The 17,392-nt window shown below is 43.8% G+C and overlaps 1 pseudogene across 1 annotated transcript in view; it reads right to left on the bottom strand.

Annotated features, from left to right (window-relative positions):
* Positions 1-6,055: 6,055 nt before the first annotated feature.
* The window catches only part of LOC308422006 (bisphosphoglycerate mutase-like), a 31,531-nt pseudogene continuing 20,194 nt past the window's right edge, over positions 6,056-17,392 (bottom strand). Inside the window, exons 2-3 of the transcript in view lie at positions 7,994-8,072; positions 6,056-6,819 (exon numbers count right to left, since the gene is read on the bottom strand). The product of the transcript in view is annotated as a bisphosphoglycerate mutase-like (transcript). The remainder of the gene's footprint in view (positions 6,820-7,993; positions 8,073-17,392) is intronic.

Below are 17,392 nucleotides of genomic sequence, written 5' to 3'. Positions count from 1 at the left end.
CAAACCTTATTTATTTGTTTATTTTGAATTCATGAACTCATTGTGTAATCATGGATGACTTTGAACTTCCTGATCCTTCCACCTCTACCTTCCAAGTTCTGTGTTTGCAGGTAGGTGCCACTGCACCTAGCCAAGACCATCTAAGCAGGCTGCTACAAGAGGTAAGCAGAAACACTTTTGATAAGTAGCTGCAGTTGTTAGTAAGATGCCCTACCCCAACTTCATCCTACTCCCAAGATCATAATAGCATTACAGCTCCCAAATATCCCAGCTGCAGAACTTGTTGGTTAAGTAGGGCAGACAGTGCGGGGCCACCAGGGAGGGATAAGAGAGAAGAGGCTGGGTTTGATGGTTTCTACATAACCACCTGTCCCTGATCTAGGATGTCATGTGCAATCATCAAACAAATATGTAAGGAATGTGGAATTCTGGAGTGAGCCAGTGGGAACACCGTGGGTGCTCACCTTGATAAGAGGAGGGTGAGTCTCTGGGATAAGGGGTCCATTGGCAAGGAGATCATCAGAGAGCTACTGTCTGGGGACCTCAGATTTTCACCTGGTCTTGCTTCTACAGGTGCTCCCGAACAATATTAGTTACATCTGTTCTGAATTGGCAAGAATTTTGTGTGATCTTAAGTATTCTTCCTGTTTGGTTCTGAAAAATATAATTTTACTTACAATTCTGGTCTCATGTCCTAATTTTTTGCCTCTGAAAAATAGCACACATTTAAGATCTTTGAAATCAGCCATTTTCTTTTTTTTGTTAGTAGGAAATCCCTGGGGGACGGCTAGAGATGGATCATTTGACAAGGCACCAGGCTGGGGTCTGAAAATTACTGGTGTCAAAAACAATGTGTGATACTGCTACATGTAAGTGGGTTTGAAACTGTGGAATAAGATGAGATGGACCAAAGTTCCTGCTAAATGGAGCTAAATATCTTCAGAGAGCTGTGAGTTTTTCCAGAAGAGCCTTTCCTGAAATATAAATGAGCTCAGCCAAACAGAAATTCTGTCTTCTGGTTCTACAATTTTCTGCCTGCGCAGCCTAATGGCTTCCCCTTCTGGTCCCCACTTAACTGATGCCATTCCTCTGACCATATTTCATTCTTGTTTCTCAATTCTTTTTTGTTTTGCCAAAGTAGTTTCTTGACTAGCTTTTCACGGTGAGCACGTGGGTAGGAAAACTAGATTCTCTCTTGCCCTTTCAGATGCTATTGATCATTTGAGTGGGAAGAGAATCTAAATGCAAACTCATTTCCCACAAACATTTTGAACAAATTATTTTATTGTCTTGAAGCATAATTAAGTTTTAAAACTTTGTAGGGTTTTTTTTCAGGCTAATTCTTTCTGCCATCTCTCCACTGCCCTTCTACTGAAGCTGGACGTTTCTTCATCATAGAGTGAGTGAACACTTTCATCAGAAGTCCTGAGAGCTGCTGCCTCCAGGGGACAGAGGAGACCACAGTCAGGATGAAAAGCCAAGGTCTTCCATGCCAGGGGCCAGAAGTTGAACCTTTTATGGATTTTGTGATTCACTAACAAAATCCCTAAAGATTAATTTGCTCTTCTTGTGCTTCTAATTATATGGACCAAAACAGAGGCTAGAAAGACGACTATACTTTAGCACCTTAACATTGTTTGAACCTAGGAAGCACATCTTTCTGACAGAGTAGCAGGAAACAGAACATCTCTTTGGCAAATTGTCAACTTCCAGGTCTAAGAAAAACAGTCCTTCAACTTATGTTGAGTCATGCATAGAAGGTAGTTAGAATACTTGGTTGCCAGTAAGAGAAAGGAACAACTTGACTTTCTTTGTGGAGGGTGAGAGCCAATCATAACTCCCATAGCTGTCATGAGTGAAACTGTGAATTATCCCAAAGGAGAACTTGCAAGCAGTTGGGGCCAGCTAAGGGCAGGATGAACTGCTATGGGAATCTTTGAGTTTTTCTTGTTAAGTTACTAATCGGTGGAGATATAAGTCAAATCCCAGAACATACAGGATGCCCAGAATTCATGATCATGTGAGAATTGTTTGTCATACTTAGAGAAACAACTAGAACACAGTAGATGTTCAATATAAGCTGAATAAAATGATCATGGACTTAATTATACCTTAGCTTTTGAGATGATGTCACTGGTTTTGTTTGCTCTAATATTCATAATGTTTCACATAATAATTCACAACTACCTTTAGATACTTATATTGAACAATTAATAGAATAGTCTTCCATAAAACAGTAGCTGAGCTTGAAGTGGTGAGCCAACTTTACCACCTAAAGCATTTATCCCTACCATCAAGTATTTGGTATTCGGAGTTGAACATGATGGTACATGCTTATAATCCAGCACCTGGGAGGCAGAGGCAGGAGGATTACCATAAGTTTAAGGCCAGTCAGGGCTCTAATGGCCAGACATTGTTTAAAACAAGGAAATAAAATGAAATACTGGTGTTGGGTCTGTGATGGATCTCATTGGGAGAGAGTTTGTCTAACATAAGCAAAGTCCTGGGTTTCATCAACATGTTAAAGACAAAACAAAGCTACCCTGGTGTCCTACAGATGAAATCAACACACACAATTCACAACACAATTAAACTCAGAGCCCCATATAATTATCTTGAGTAGGCAGAGGGCTTTGAACTAATAGAAAACAGACTTCCGGTATGGGAAATATGGCTTTATTTCCCTGATGAAGAAGGCATATCAGAGTGTGGCCCATCTCCTCTACCTTCATCTAGCTGCAGAAAGGAAGGAACAGACTCTGTAAGGAAGAGACAGCTGATGATGCTCCTTAGGAAGGTGGAAAACTTGGCAATGATTAATGACAGGAAGTGATGTGTTCCTCAGCTATAGTCAAGGTCAACAAAGGAAGAAGGGATCTGGCCTTCTTTTAGCCTCTCTTTATTTTTCTTTCCTCTTTCTCTCCCCTTCCCTGTCTTGAGAACCACGGGGACTTGCTATCAAGTTCATTTTTCCCTCTAATTCACTATATAGTCCAAACTGACCTCAAAGTTACAACAGTCCTCCTGCCTCAGCCTCTTGAAAAATGGGATTATAGGCATGCACTACCAAGAGGCCAATTCTCTTCAGCATCAAGAATTCCACTTGACTTGCATTTCCCTGATGACTAAGGATATCGAGCACTTCCTTAGATGCTTCTCAGCCATTCGATATTCCTCAGTTGAGAACTTTCTGTTTAGGTCTGTACCCCATTTTTTAATAGGGTTGTTTGATTCTCTGGTGTCTAGCTTCTTGAGTTCTTTGTATACCTTGGATATTAGGCCTCTATCAGATGTGGGGTTGGTAAAGATCTTTTCCCAATCTGTTGGCTGCTGTGAGATTCCACCTCACACCAACCAGAATGGCTAAGATCAAAAATTCAGATGACAGCAGATGCTGGTGAGGATGAGGAGAAAGAGGAACACATCTCCACTGTTGGTGGGGTTGTAAACTGGTACAACCACTCTGGAAATCAGTCTGGCGGTTCCTCAGAAAATTGGACATAGTACTATTACCTGAACACCCAGTTATTCCACTTCTGGGCATATACCCCAGAGAAGCTCCAACATACAACAAAGACACATGCACCACAATGTTCATAGCAGCCCTATTTATAATAGCCAGAAGCTGGAAAGAACCCAGATGTCCTTCAGTAGATGAATGGATATAAAAATTGTGGTATATTTACACAATGGAGTACTACTCAGCTATCAGAAACAATGACTTTATGAAATTCTTAAGAAAATGGATGCATCTAGAGAATATCATCCTGAATGAGATAACCCAGTCACAAAAGAACAGACATAATATGCAGTCACTGATAATTGGATACTAACCCCAGAAAGCTCTGAACACCCCAGAAACAACTCACAGACTATATGAAGTTCAAAAAAAAGAAAGGCCAAAAAAAAAAAAAAAAAAAAACAAAGAAAAAAGAAAATGAAAAACCATTATGCTTAATCTTTACACACCAAGAAAACTTTGACTATTTCCAGGTTACATCTTGTTTTACATGTACTTTATGCTCATTGTAACTAGTAAGATTTTAATGCATACTATCAAACCTTTAAAAAACATCAAGTACTGACAAAAATGTATTCATATACTTTTATGCAAAAATGCTTTTAAAATCTGTACACTTATCTTTGTTTTTTAAAATAAAGTTGTTCAATTAAAAAAAAATTCCACTTGATGATTTGATACGAGGAAACTTTCTTCTCTATGAATATACAAGTTTATAGGTAGCTACAAAATAAACCTATAGTCATTTCACATCAACTCAACTTTATTGTCTTGATACCTATAGGGCTCTCTGTGGTCGCATTTATTTATTATTTATTAGGTCACACAATTTATTAGAAAGACAAGGGAGATAGTTTATTACAAGTTTTGTGGATGTAATTTTTATAATTGTATTCTTCTTGTTGACTATATTATAGACATTTTATTAAGAATTCTCCCAACTTTTGTTTCATATTTTAGTTTCTCACAGCTAAATTATATCTCCTCGGGTGGCCTGACAAAACTTATATTTAGGATGCCAGAGATCCTGGGGTCAATAGTAGGTTCAAAAGCCAACGAAATTTATATTGGTGTTTGGTGTGGTTTGCGATGATACATGCTTACTGTCTTGTAATAAATCTCGCTCTGTGTTCTGCCCACCCCACCCCACACCAGTTACTGTCCTTAGTCCCCTCCCTCTGGCTCACACCCCGACTTGCCCCATTTGGAAGTCCATCTCAGTCACGAGCACATACTATCCTCTTAGCCTTTTGACTTCTCCATGCTCTTCCATCCAGTGGACATCTCTTTGAAAACATCGTGTTTTAAAACCAGCATATGGTATTAAAAACAGTGGTTTTCACTCTGGTGTCTTTGGATGCAGAGTGAACTTTGCTCATTCTGACTGCTCCTGTTACTCTCTCTGTCCCCACCTCCTCCAGCCCTGTCTGTTTCCCTTCCTCTTCCCAAATAATCTTCCTGCTTCCGTGGTTTTATCTTTTAAAATCTAAACTGCACCCATGAGAGAAACCAGAAGAAATGTGTTTTTCTTAGTCTGCCTTAATTGGTGTAACACAGTGGTCTCTATGCCTATTCATTTCCCTACACATGGCAGAATTTCATTGTTCTTCTTATTCGATTATTTTTTTATTGTGTATGCCTGTGCATGAGTGTGTGAAGGTCATCCGGTGCTTTCTCTGTCACTCTCATCTAGACTAGCCAGTGAGTTTCTGGGATCTGCCCATCTCTGTCCCCCAGCACTTGGTACCATGCTCATGGGTACGGGGGAATCTCAGTTCAGATCATATATATGAATATGTGTATGTGTATGTATGTGTATACACGCACATATATACATACATACACACATATATGTATGTATGCATATATATAGTACCACACATTATTTTTTATTTGCAGTCACAAAGCTTTATTTTAATCTAACTGTTAAGTCCCCAAAGATTGAAGTTCAAAAGCTAAGAATGAAACAGAAGAATATAAACTGCTGCCTCTGCGCATATCCTGGTCCTTCTAACTGTCGGAAGTTGATTTCTACTGGCGGCAAACAGGATGGCACTGGGCTAGGGGAAATCAAAGGGCCTTGTGCTATTTTTGTGCTTGGATGCCCTCCCAAGGATTCATTTGTGACTGCCATTCGATGGGTTTCTGTTCTAAACTGCCCAAGTGCTACCTAGTAGTCTTCATTCTTCTTGGGAAGTGACTGACTGAAGCGGTGACGCGCTCACTGGAACAGGGCTGTCAGTGGTGTCCCCGTAATGACTTGTTAAGTGTTAAACATTTTCGTCCCCACTTGCTACTCTCCTGTCTCCAAAACACAAAACACCCTTGGTCAAACCCCACTGGCTACTACTTTGCCAAGTTAGTTCAAACGTGAGTAGCAGAAAAGTTAAGTTAGGCTTGACACATTTCCTAGTTATCCACACAAACTCTACCACACAGCCTAGCCTTGGAGAAAGTGGGCAAGTCAGAGCGGGTCGGGGGAGATGCCCGCACTGGAACGCACTGCGTGCTACCCCACACTCGCTCCTGGTCACACTATTTTTTGCTCTGTGTCACTTTCCCCTGATCATCCACTTTCTTGATGGCTGGCTGATGGCCTCCTGGTTGCCCAGGAACTGGCGAGGCCTAACAGTACGCAGGTCTTCATCCAACTCCGGCAGAATCGGAACTCCAGTGGGCAGAGTGATGTTGATAATATCCTCATCCGAGATACCTTCCAGATCTTTCAGGAAGGCTCTACTGCTATTCCTGTGAGCATATATCAAAATGGTTTTGCCCTTTAATATTTCCGGAGAACTCCTTTCTTTCCGGTAGGGAAGATGTCTCTCCAGCACATCCTTCAAGCTTTCTGAACGTGGCAGTCGAGCCAAAGGCACATGGCACAGTCTGTACTTCCGGCCATTATAGAGGTCGTGGAAGTGGGGATGAGACTCCTGGATAGGAGGTGGGGTCACGTTGTAGTTTCTCCTCTAGAGCCTTACCTGCTCTTCACCATGATTCAAAGCCATTTTCTCCCTGTTGACCAATCAAGAGCTCTCCACAGGAACCCATTCCTGCCCCAGCTCTTCCAGGATCAGCCAGGCGATGAGAATGGACCTGTTAAGGATGAATGTAAGGACGAGATCAAACTGGAAGTCGAGAGCTTTAAGCTGCCTCCCACAGTTCCGAGCCTCCTTCACTGTTAAGTTTCTGGTCCACCCAACTACGGAATCGGTTCGCCTTATTCCATTGACCCTCTCCGTGTCTTAGTATAATAAGTCTGTGGTTGGATATGCTGGTGGCTGAACTGCCCTGGAGTTCTCAATGGAAGGATGTTCAAGAGCATCAGTACCTCTGCAAGGAAACTGGTCCTCAGCGACGCTACTGCCAGTACAGATGCTCTTTTGTAGCCCAGAAGCCAGAACCTAGCACCACACATTCTTTATCCATCCATCTATTGATGGGTGCCTAGGCTGGTTCCATAGCTTGGCTATTGTCCTCTGCCTCTGAGTCCTTTGGATATCTATGTACCCAGGAGCGTCATAGCTGGATCATATGATAGTTTTTACTTCAAGGAACTGTCATACTAATTTCCCTAGTGGTGAGGTTTATTTACATTTGCCACCAATAACTATAAGGGTTCCTTTAGAACTCAATTTATGCAAATAAGATGCCTTATGCAAATAAGATGAGCTCCCACTATCCAGTAGACCATGTAGAGAGCAGTCACTGCCCAAAGAGGGGCTGTGTCACAGAATGTACAGAATTGGGGATCAGCCAGTCTGTTTTAGGGGTTGGTTTAATTGCTGACCTTAAGCTGGGGACACAAAAGAAGACATGGCAAACCTCTTTAGTCAATACTTAGCAGATAGAGGTGTTGTTTCACACAGTAAATCATGTAGGTGTTAGGTGTACCATTGATGAATTTTGACATCTGTTCACTCCATCTCCTCAAGATGAACCACTTTCTGTTAGCCCAAGAAGGTCCTGTATACTCCATTCTAGCTGGTTTCTCAGAAGAGGGGCAAGCAGTATTCTAATTTCTATCATTTAGCGTTTTTCTTTGTCTATTTTAAATTTCATACAGATAGGCTAATTTGGTATTTTCTTTCTGTGTCTGACATCTTTTTTTCAACCATAGTAGTTTTGAAATTCATGAATTTTGTTCTATGTATTAGTAATTTGATCCTAATAGAGGTTAGTAATTTTTATTGATAAGTAGTGTTCCATTATATCAATGCGCCAAAATGTTTTAAATCCCCTCCCCTCTCTCTCTGTATATATATCTTTTAAATTTCTGGATTATTAAGAATAAGCCGAATATAAACAATGCTGGCTGGTATGTGTACTTTTCCCCCCAGTAGTTTGACACAAGCTGGAGTGACCTCAAAGAAGGAATCTTAGATGGGAATCATCTTCAAATTGGCCCATGGGTATTATAGTCCCTTTAATATTAGAATGTTCTGATTGTTATGGTTTTTTGCCAACACTTACCCGAGGACTGAGGATTCTGCTCACCCTCCCAGACACTGCTTACATACTGTAACTTCTGCAAAATCGCCACCAGAGTCTTCTGCTCATTGGAAAAAGGGGGTGTCATTTTACTTTTGATTTAGAAAAGCCCTTTTTATATTCTGCAGTTAAGGTTGCTGCCAGATGTGCACAGTTCTCCCAGCCCGTTGCAGTTAAGGTCGCTGCCAGATGTGCACAGTTCTCCCAGCCCGTTGCAGTTAAGGTTGCTGCCAGATGTGCACAGTTCTCCCAGCCCGTTGCAGTTAAGGTCGCTGCCAGATGTGCACAGTTCTCCCAGCCCGTGGCTTGTGGTCTTCAGTCTCTTGATGATATGGCTGGAGCAAACGTATTTAATCTTTGACGACGTTGGACTTACCCATCCTTTCTCACATGATTCTTCCTTTCCATCTCTTGCCTGAGAAGATTGTTGCAGACCTCACTAGCACAGGGGCGCCCCAGCTGCTTTCTCTTAAGGATGTTTAATTTTAGTTTTGACATAGGGAGTCTAAGAGCCGTCTTAAATAATTTTTATGTAGTGCCCCACATGCTTGCCCACAGACCAACTTGATGGCAGGAATTTCTCAGTGGAGACTCCTCTTCCTGGTGACTCTGTTGGGATTCTGTAAACCCCACCCCTCAGTTACTTAGCAACAGCCAGGTATACCCCACCTCTAAATTACCCAGCAGTGGCCAGGTATGCTCCGCCCCAGTGACCTGACACTATAAAAGGAGCTGCTTGCCCCCTCCTCTCTCTCTTGGCCTCTCTTGCCCTTGTGCTCTTGCCCTCTTGCTCTCCCCTTTCCCTACCCCCTCTCTCCCATGTGCTCATGGCCGGCCTCTACTCCTCTACTTCTCTCTCTCTCTCTCTCTGCCTCTACCACCCTCTTAACTCTCCCATGACCTGAATAAACTCTATTCCGTACTATACTGTTGTGTGGCTGGTCCCTCAGGGAAGGGATTCGCAACATGGGCCCCCCAGAGGCATCTCCCTTGCCCCCAGGCCTCCCCGCACCTCCATGGGCCATGTGCCCCCCACTCTCTTCATCCTTCCCCTAACATTGGTGCTGTAACTCGGATCGTTATCCTTTCACAACATTGGTGCCCCGTCATCTTTTCCTTACAGACTCCAGCTTGTTGTTACCAAAGAAATAAAAGGGGGGCAGCTGCTGTCCAGCCTTGTTTATATCAGACCTTACCGTCTGTCTATATGGATGTTTAGTACATCCAGAGCAGTTGTCAAAATGAACTTTCTGGGAACCATTTCTGAAAGCCCAGCGATGAATTTTATATGTTCTATATGCAGGCATGCACACGCATTGACAAATGTTTTGCTCTGTATTCTGTCCTGTCGATTTATTTACTATTTTTCCCCAATACCACACTCTCTTGTAATTTAGTATCTTCTAATATTGGGTGGTAAAAAAAATCCCAGTTTGCTTTTATTTAAAAAAAAAAAAAAAACCGTAGTTCATTTTAGATAAGTTTTTTACTTTAGGACAAGTTTGCTAATTTTTACGAAAATTGTTGGAAGGATTTTGATAGAGCTAATATTGCGTTTACAGACAGGTTTGGAGGAAGTTGAGGATACCTTAACAAACTGAGTCTTCTGAGTCACAGGAGCACCAGCCACACATTCGAGTATTTAATTTTTCTCAGTGGTATTTTATACTCTGTGTGTTCATATTTGTGCATGTGCATCTGTGTATATGTGGATGTCAGAGGTCAAAATGCAGTATTGCATCTTAGAATACGTTCATCTTGTCTTATAAGGCAAGTTTGTTTTGTTTGTTTTTTTTTTTTTTTTTAAATGCTCACTTATTTTTCTCTGTGTGGTTGGTTGTCTGTATACGTACCATATGCGTGCAGTACCTCTGGAGGCCAGAAGAGGGTGTCAGATCCCCTGGGACTGGAGTTACTGGTGGTTGTGAGCCACCACGTGGATGTTAGGATCCTGTGAGAGGAACAGTTTTAACTCCTGGGCCATTTCTTCACTCCAGAGACAAGGTTTCTCAGCGGGACCTGGGCTTTGCAGATTGGACTAGGCTGACTGGTGAGTAGGCCTCAGGGACCCTCCGGTGTCCACCTCCTGGTCCTGGGATAACAAGTGTCCACCGCCACAGCCTGGCTTTGTGTGTGGGTGCTGGGAATTGAACACAGGTTCTTGAGCTTGCACAGTAGGCTCTTTACTGATTGAGCTGTCTCCCCAGGCCTCTTGCCCTTTTCTTACAAACATGGCGATAGGCCAATGAGATCCAGACAATTCCTCTATGGATTTTCTCTCAGGCAACCATAGACTGCGTCAAGTTAACAATTCAAGTTGATAGTACAATCACTGAGCTCTGTCCCCAGCTTCGAGGCTGAGCTGTGGGGAAGAGACTTGAGACAAGACCCACAAGGCTGGGACCACAGTAGTGTTCTCCAGGGGATTCACTGCAAGTTCAGCCTCTCATTTGTCTCTCTAGATCAGGATCAGCTTGTAGGGTTAGTGGGATATTCCCATGTCTACTCTGCCACAGGGCACAGCCACTTGGGGACGGGGGACGCAGGACATGGGAAGTTTGACAGCATTCAACCCACACTGTTGCTGGGCAGGTCTTAAGCCGCAGGGCACCCCTCTGGGGGTTTGGGGAAGCACAGTCTGAGGCAGGAGAACAGACAGAGCTGGTTCTGGGGTCCCTGGGTCTGCGATGAGGCTGGGGGGTCGTCTGGTTATCAGGCTCTTGGACACCCAGGCGCCTCTGAATGCTGCGGAAGAGCTGAGAACAGAATGGAGGCCCACGGGCTGGATTTAGCCCGGGGGATGAGGGGGAGAAGGGAAGCTCCGGCTGGTCCCACGGGGGTCGTCAGTCCTTGGCTTGAAGGTGGCGGGCTGTAGGCCACAGCTGGGAGCACAGAAAAGCCTTCTGCAGATTAGACAACAGCTCTGTAGGCAAAGGGCTTCTCTACAGCTTCTAGCCTTAGCCCAGCCAGGAACCAGGGTGCCTTTCATGGTTCCATAGCAGCTCACTTGCATTGCTGTTTTGTGTTCAAGTGCCCATATTTCCAAATAGAGACAAAAGTTTGTCCCCTTCACCACTGCAGGAGCCCACTGCCTGCGTTCCGATGGTGGTCTCTAAGTGCTTACCCAGCTCGGAAAATTCTTGGTGAACATCTTGAGAGTGATGTAGAAAGCTTAGCTGTCGTCTTGGAACACCCAGTCTGTGACATGTCGGGGCCACAACATGGTCTTGTTCCAGGTAGAAATCGATTACTTTGCTAGCTGGAGGGAGGGCGGGGTAGTTTTCCTCTTAGGGAAATTTCTGTGAAGCAATGGAAACATTTGTGGGTTAAATGAAGCAGGAAAGGGAGTTGATGGTTGGGGTGAAAGAAAGACTTTGTTTTATATGGTTTAAAACCACAAGGGACTGGTAAAACAGGACATGTGGGCTTGTCTGGGAGAAGAAGGACACGGCTCCAGCAATTAGCCACCCTCAAAATCTTGCTGAGGTACTTGGTAACATTGCTTTTATTATGTGGTAGCTGCTCCAGGCCTGCACCCCTGCCCTGTGCAAGCGCCCTTCCCCTCCCCTTCAGGCAGGAGATCTCACGGACTTTTCACAGACCTTCCTCAATTTGGTATAGTCTTATCTTTCTAATCTCATCTCTGGATTTTTCATTTTCTTTATGTTGCTGAGGATGAAACCCAGTCACTCAGCTCTTCACCTCTGGGCTGATCCCCCAGCCTCCGTCATTGAACTCTTAGCAATACAGTCTGGCTGCTGGAACATTCCATCCTCACCTATCCCAGCACACGCTGTGGTTCAGCACTGGGTCTCTGCTTACCTAAACTGCCTTCTTAGCATGACGACTCTAATGTTTCATGTGAAGTCACTCTAGACTTACTTTTCTTAGCTCCCCCAGATGAAGGAGCTGCCATCACGGTGTTGACTGAATCTATAACCTTGGCTGGGGACTGCAGCTGACCTAGCACACCCAAGGCCCTGGGTTCAATCCCCAGAACTGCAATAACGAATGAATAAACAAATAAGTGAACACTGTCTGGCCTTGATTACTTTCCTGTGTAGGTGGTCAGTTCCACAAGAGCAGGCAGGTTGTCAAGACGCTGGCAAAGGTCTGGTTGCTGGTCCTCACTGACCATCAAGAAATGTCCTCTTCTCTCTGAAATGGCTCCAAACATACCCACCAGTACCTGTTTCAGTTACCCTGAAGTGCGCCCTGAGGGAAGGCATCAGCACAGAAAGGAATGCTTGTTTTTCTAGGAGTGGAGGAGAGAGAAATCCAGCATCATAAAACTGTAACAATGGTAAAGATGATATACGCCAGTGATTGACTGGGATGGGCACAAAGCTGGAGAACAAAATAATTGGAAGGGAGCAATAGAAATTCAAAACGCCATAGAAATAACCAAGCTTTGGGGTTCACACCTGTATTCCCAGCACTTAGGAGACAGAGATGGTCAAGATTGGAAGTTTGAGTCTAGCCTGGGCTACTAGTGAGTTCAAGGCTAGCCTGGGTTACGTAAGGGAGACTCTGTCATGAACTAAAAGTCCTTGGGGAAAAAAGGAAGGGGAAATTGAGGAATTGCTTAATGGGTCTAGAGTTTCTGCTTTATATGGTGAAAACATTCTGGAGACCCCGTCTACCACAATGTATTTAACGATACAATGTTTCAAATGGTTAAGATTGTAAGCTTTATGCTATCACTACTCAAAATCACAGCTAGGTGCTGAAGAGACGCTTCACTGGGCAAAGTCCTTAGGGGCAAGCATAAGCGCCTATGGTTAAAACACAAAAACAACCCCCCCCCCAAAAAAAAACCCAGGCGGAGTGCTGTATGCCTGTAATCCCAGAGGCGGAGTGGTGTATGCCTGTAATCCCAGAGGCGGAGTGGTGTATGCCTGTAATCCCAGAGGCGGAGTGGTGTATGCCTGTAATTCCAGAGGCGGAGTGGTGTATGCCTGTAATCCCAGTGATGGGCAAATGCAAGAAGGAGGATCCTCCTCAAGGCTTGCTGGCTAGTTAATGCAGCTGAGTTGGTGATCTCTTCAGTAAGAGACCCTGCCTCAAAAACAAGATAGAGAGCAGCTGAGGGAAGGCATTGCTGACCTCTGGCTGCCAAATGTGCATTCACGTGTAACCATGCAAAATATGATACACATAGAAGTTTAATAATCACAATAGGGAAACACCAAATTTGGATGATTCCTATGCAGTGGGAGGACCTGGGGGACCTGGGGGCCCAGGATTAGGTGGCCTAGGCAGACAGTAGTCTTAGTGGTTACAGTTGTGGTAGAGGCTTGTGGCTATGGTTGAAGCCTCAGAACTCGTGGAGGTGAAATAAAAAGAGAGATGGGAGTCCTGGCACCGGGCTGGGATACATGATTAAGAACATGAAGATTAAGTCCCTGGAGGAGATCTACTTATGTGTATGTAAGGAAAAGGTGCCAGTCAGAGGAGTAAGTCACCTCAAGGAAAACCATCTTACACAGTTCTAATCGTTTGGCAGATCACCTTACGAGACTGAAGCCTGGACGAGGATGGGTCCTTGTGACTCTCAACTTCAGTGACACTCTCTTCCTCTTACCATTTTGTTCCACAGAAGATTTTAGAAGTGCAGAAGACAAAGGTGAGCTGACATTTCCTTTTCAGGAGACGGAAGGCTCCCTGCTGTTCTCTCCAGAGGTTTTGGGTTCCTCACACACACTGCCACAGCCAAGTCACTGCAGTTAATGGCTGGTGAGAATTAATCCATTGATTAATATGCTGGGACGGAGCCAGGCCTTAGCTTATGCTGAACTGTGCTTTGGACCCAGAAGTTCTGCCAAAAAAAAGAAAGAATCTTAAGATGATACATCTGATATGAGATTGATGTCATTAACTGGAAACCCGGAAAGCCTTCTTCTATTCATGGACTTTTTTTGGCGACGGTGAACATGGCTTTTGCTTTTACTCAGCACTGCAAATGCGGCCCCATCGGACGAGATTTGATCATAGGTAATGATAGAGTTTTAACAGCTGACACACCACATCATGTTGAATTTATAAGCCATCTCAGCCTTTCCATTTGGTCTTGACCAGAACCATTTGGAGTTGGTCCTAACCTCTGTGAAATCTAGACAGAAAAAAAAAAAAAAAAAAAAAAAAAAAACCACTTGGCCAAGAGTTTGGTTAGTGTTGCTCTTCGGTTTCAGAAGCAGCACCAGAACACAGACTTACATTCAGGCCTTTCAACTGCTCAGGACAAGAGTTGGGACGATGGTTACAAGTACTCTTGCAAGGTATTAGCAAGAAAGGTAATGTTGTGGAAAAGGCCCACATGGAAAATTGTGTGAGTTCTGATTTATTTTTCCCCCTCCTTTTCCTGTTCCCCACCTCCTCAGTTTCTTGTACTGAGGATTGAACTCAGGGTCTTGATCATCCTAGGCAAGCAAGGGCTATACCACTGAGATACATCTCCAGGGCCAGATGGGTTCTCATCTGTTGGTACTTCTAACTCATGTGCTGTACTATCCTCAGGGACTTTACAAGGCCACACAGGCTACTAAACACAGTTTAGTGTATATATATGGTTGTAATTGGGATGTTAAGGGCTTGGAAGTCCCATTAAGCATATAGTCATATTCCCAAAGTGAGGGCTTAACACAAATAGGGTGGCTTCTCTTCAGTCAAACCCCATCTGATGGCAGCTTGGTGTTGAAAGGGTGGGCTAGTAAATTTCTGTTACTCTAATAAAAGTTTAAAGAGGAAAGTTTTAAAAAGGAAAGGTTTACTTTTTAGTTATAGTGTTAGAGGTGTCAGTTCTTGGTTGGCTGGCCTTATTGCTCTTGGGCCTGTGGTGAGGCAGTATAGCATGTCAGAAATGCATAAAACAGGAAAGTGCTCATAGAAGCAAGAGAGAGAGGGTGGGGAGGGAGAGGAAAGAGGAGGGGGAGTAGGAGAGGGAGGGGGAGGGAGAGACAGAGAGCAGAGCAGAGCTCCAAGTCCTCTTGAGCGCATGGTGTCCAAGTGAGCAAAGTTCCTTCCACAAGGTAGCACTCGGATCACCTACTTAGAGATTGAACCTCTAATACATAATCTCCTGGGGAATGCTTCAGATTCAAACTATAGCAGACGGCCTCCTGGATTCTTTGGTGGAAAGAATTCTGGTATTGGGTTCGGATCGATGAATCAGGTCTTCCATGATGTAGCTCTATTTTATTCTGTGGTCCGAGAAATGGGCTTCCATGACAAGGGGCAGACATGGCTAGTCTTCAAGGATCCAAGGACTTTCAGCCTCTTCTACTTCTGCGCTAGTCTCTCTTTCCCCAATCCTGCCTTTACAGGAAGGTAGATTTCCTTCCCTGATACTACCTGTTGAGGATAACCCATGACTATGTGACATAAAGAAAGCCTGTATACCTGTTTACCTATTTAAAACATCTTTATTACATTTTATGCGTGTGTGTGTGCCTGTATGTGTGTGTGTGTGTGTATGTGCATGTGTGCACATGCATTTGCCACAAGCATGCATATAGAAGTCAGAGAACAATTTGTGAAAGTCTTCTTTCTCTACCATATGGGTTCTAAGGATCCAACTCAGGATGTTAAGCTTGGTGGAAAATGTCTTTGGCCAAGGAGCCAACTCATCAGCCCCACATGCCCATTCATAACACGTCTGTGCTACAGATCCATGGCAGTCATAGCATGACGCATACCCAAGGGCCTTTCAGCTCTCAACACTCCCAAGTTTTTAGTGTAACGCATGGTTACACTGAAGTTCCTCCAATACTGTGCTTCCTAACATGACTGTTGTCTCATGATGTTGCTCCTGACTAGAATATTATTATCCTAAACTTTAGTTGAGGAGTTCTCCCTGATGTTTCAGAAGCGTGTACTTGCTTGTTTGTTTTACCATAGAACTGGGCATACACTAAGAGACTCTACTCAAGCTTCACTCCATTATAGCCCCTCTGTTATCTCCACTCCCACTCAAAGGCACTGTTTCTATCAATATCCTGGCATATATCCTTTACAGTAGATGATCAGTAATAGTAGTTGAAAAGAACTGATAACACATACCTTAGAGCCTGAAATGAAATCTCCATTTGGAGAAAGCTTAAGAGAGGCCTCCTAAAGGATATACTGAAATGTATTTCCCAAGCTTCCACGTAAGAAATTTACCATATATGTAAAGAAAGACACATAGCATGCTTTTTGAGGGAAGCCGTGTTCTTTTAATCTCACAAATAGAATATTGTCATGCTAACAGATTTAATGATGGGGAAGACCACAACTGTGAGCACCAGGAAACCAAAACAGCTGAATACCACCACACTGGCTATAGCCTCTATCTACCAAGACATTTCTCACCTAAAGAGAGACAGGAGAAATCTCCCCATTGAAGGGTTTGCTCTGCAGAATCTTTACTTGGAATACTTCAGGCTTCATTTAAGTGGCATTTAATTTCCAAAGAGGGATTCACTGAGTAGAAACGCCAGGGGAACATTTGAAGCTGCTTAGAGGCAGAAATAGAACCAGACCCTTGCAATTTTAAGATGTCCTGTTGAAGAAAACCAGGTAAAGTCATGAAGAAAGCATCATCTAAGACATCTTTCAGGTCCATGGTTCACTTTAAGATGGGGAGAAGAGAATCTATCCCAGTATTGTTGAGTTCGACTAAGACTCAAGTGCTGAAGGTATGAGTTAAACCAGTGGACCCAGTCATCGAAAGGTGATTGGTGCATGAGTTCTGCCTTATCAGTGGGTTAACCTTTTGACAGAGTCTTCATTCTATAGAATCATTGGGAGATGATGGGAACTTTTGGAGGTGGGGCCTACTTAAAGGAGGCCATATCTTCTCTCAAGTTTTTCCATGTTTTCCCCATTTCCTGGGTTCTGTGAGGTGAATGACCCTGTTCCTCCAGTTTCTTCCACCATGGTGTCCGGACTCACCATTGTCCAGGACATAATTACCCAAGTGCCCATGGACTGAAAAGAATCTCTCCTTCTTTTAAATCATGTCTTGTACTTGTTACAGTGATGACCTGTATGATGAGTTGTATATGCTTGGCCCAGGGAGTGGCACTATTAGGATGTGTGGACCTGTTGGAGTAGGTGTGTCACTGTGGGTGTGGGCTTTGAGACCCTTGTCCTAGCTGCCTGGAAGCCAGTCTTCTCCTAGCAGCCTTCAGATGAAGATGTAGAACTTTCAGCTCTGCCTGCATCATGCCTGCCTGGATACTGCCATGTTCCCACCTGGAGGATAATGTACTAAACTTCTGAACCTGTAAGCCAGCCCCAATTAAATGTCCTTATAAGAGTTGCCTTGGTCATGGTGTCTGTTCACATCAGTAAACCATAACTAAGACACCCTGACTTACTACAGTTGCTCTAGGAACATCT

This window comes from Micromys minutus (genome assembly GCF_963924665.1).
Source record: "Micromys minutus genome assembly, chromosome: 6".
In the NCBI taxonomy this organism is placed as follows: domain Eukaryota; kingdom Metazoa; phylum Chordata; class Mammalia; order Rodentia; family Muridae; genus Micromys; species Micromys minutus.
Note: the sequence above shows the minus strand (reverse complement) of the source record. Positions and strands in the feature narration are given on the sequence as shown.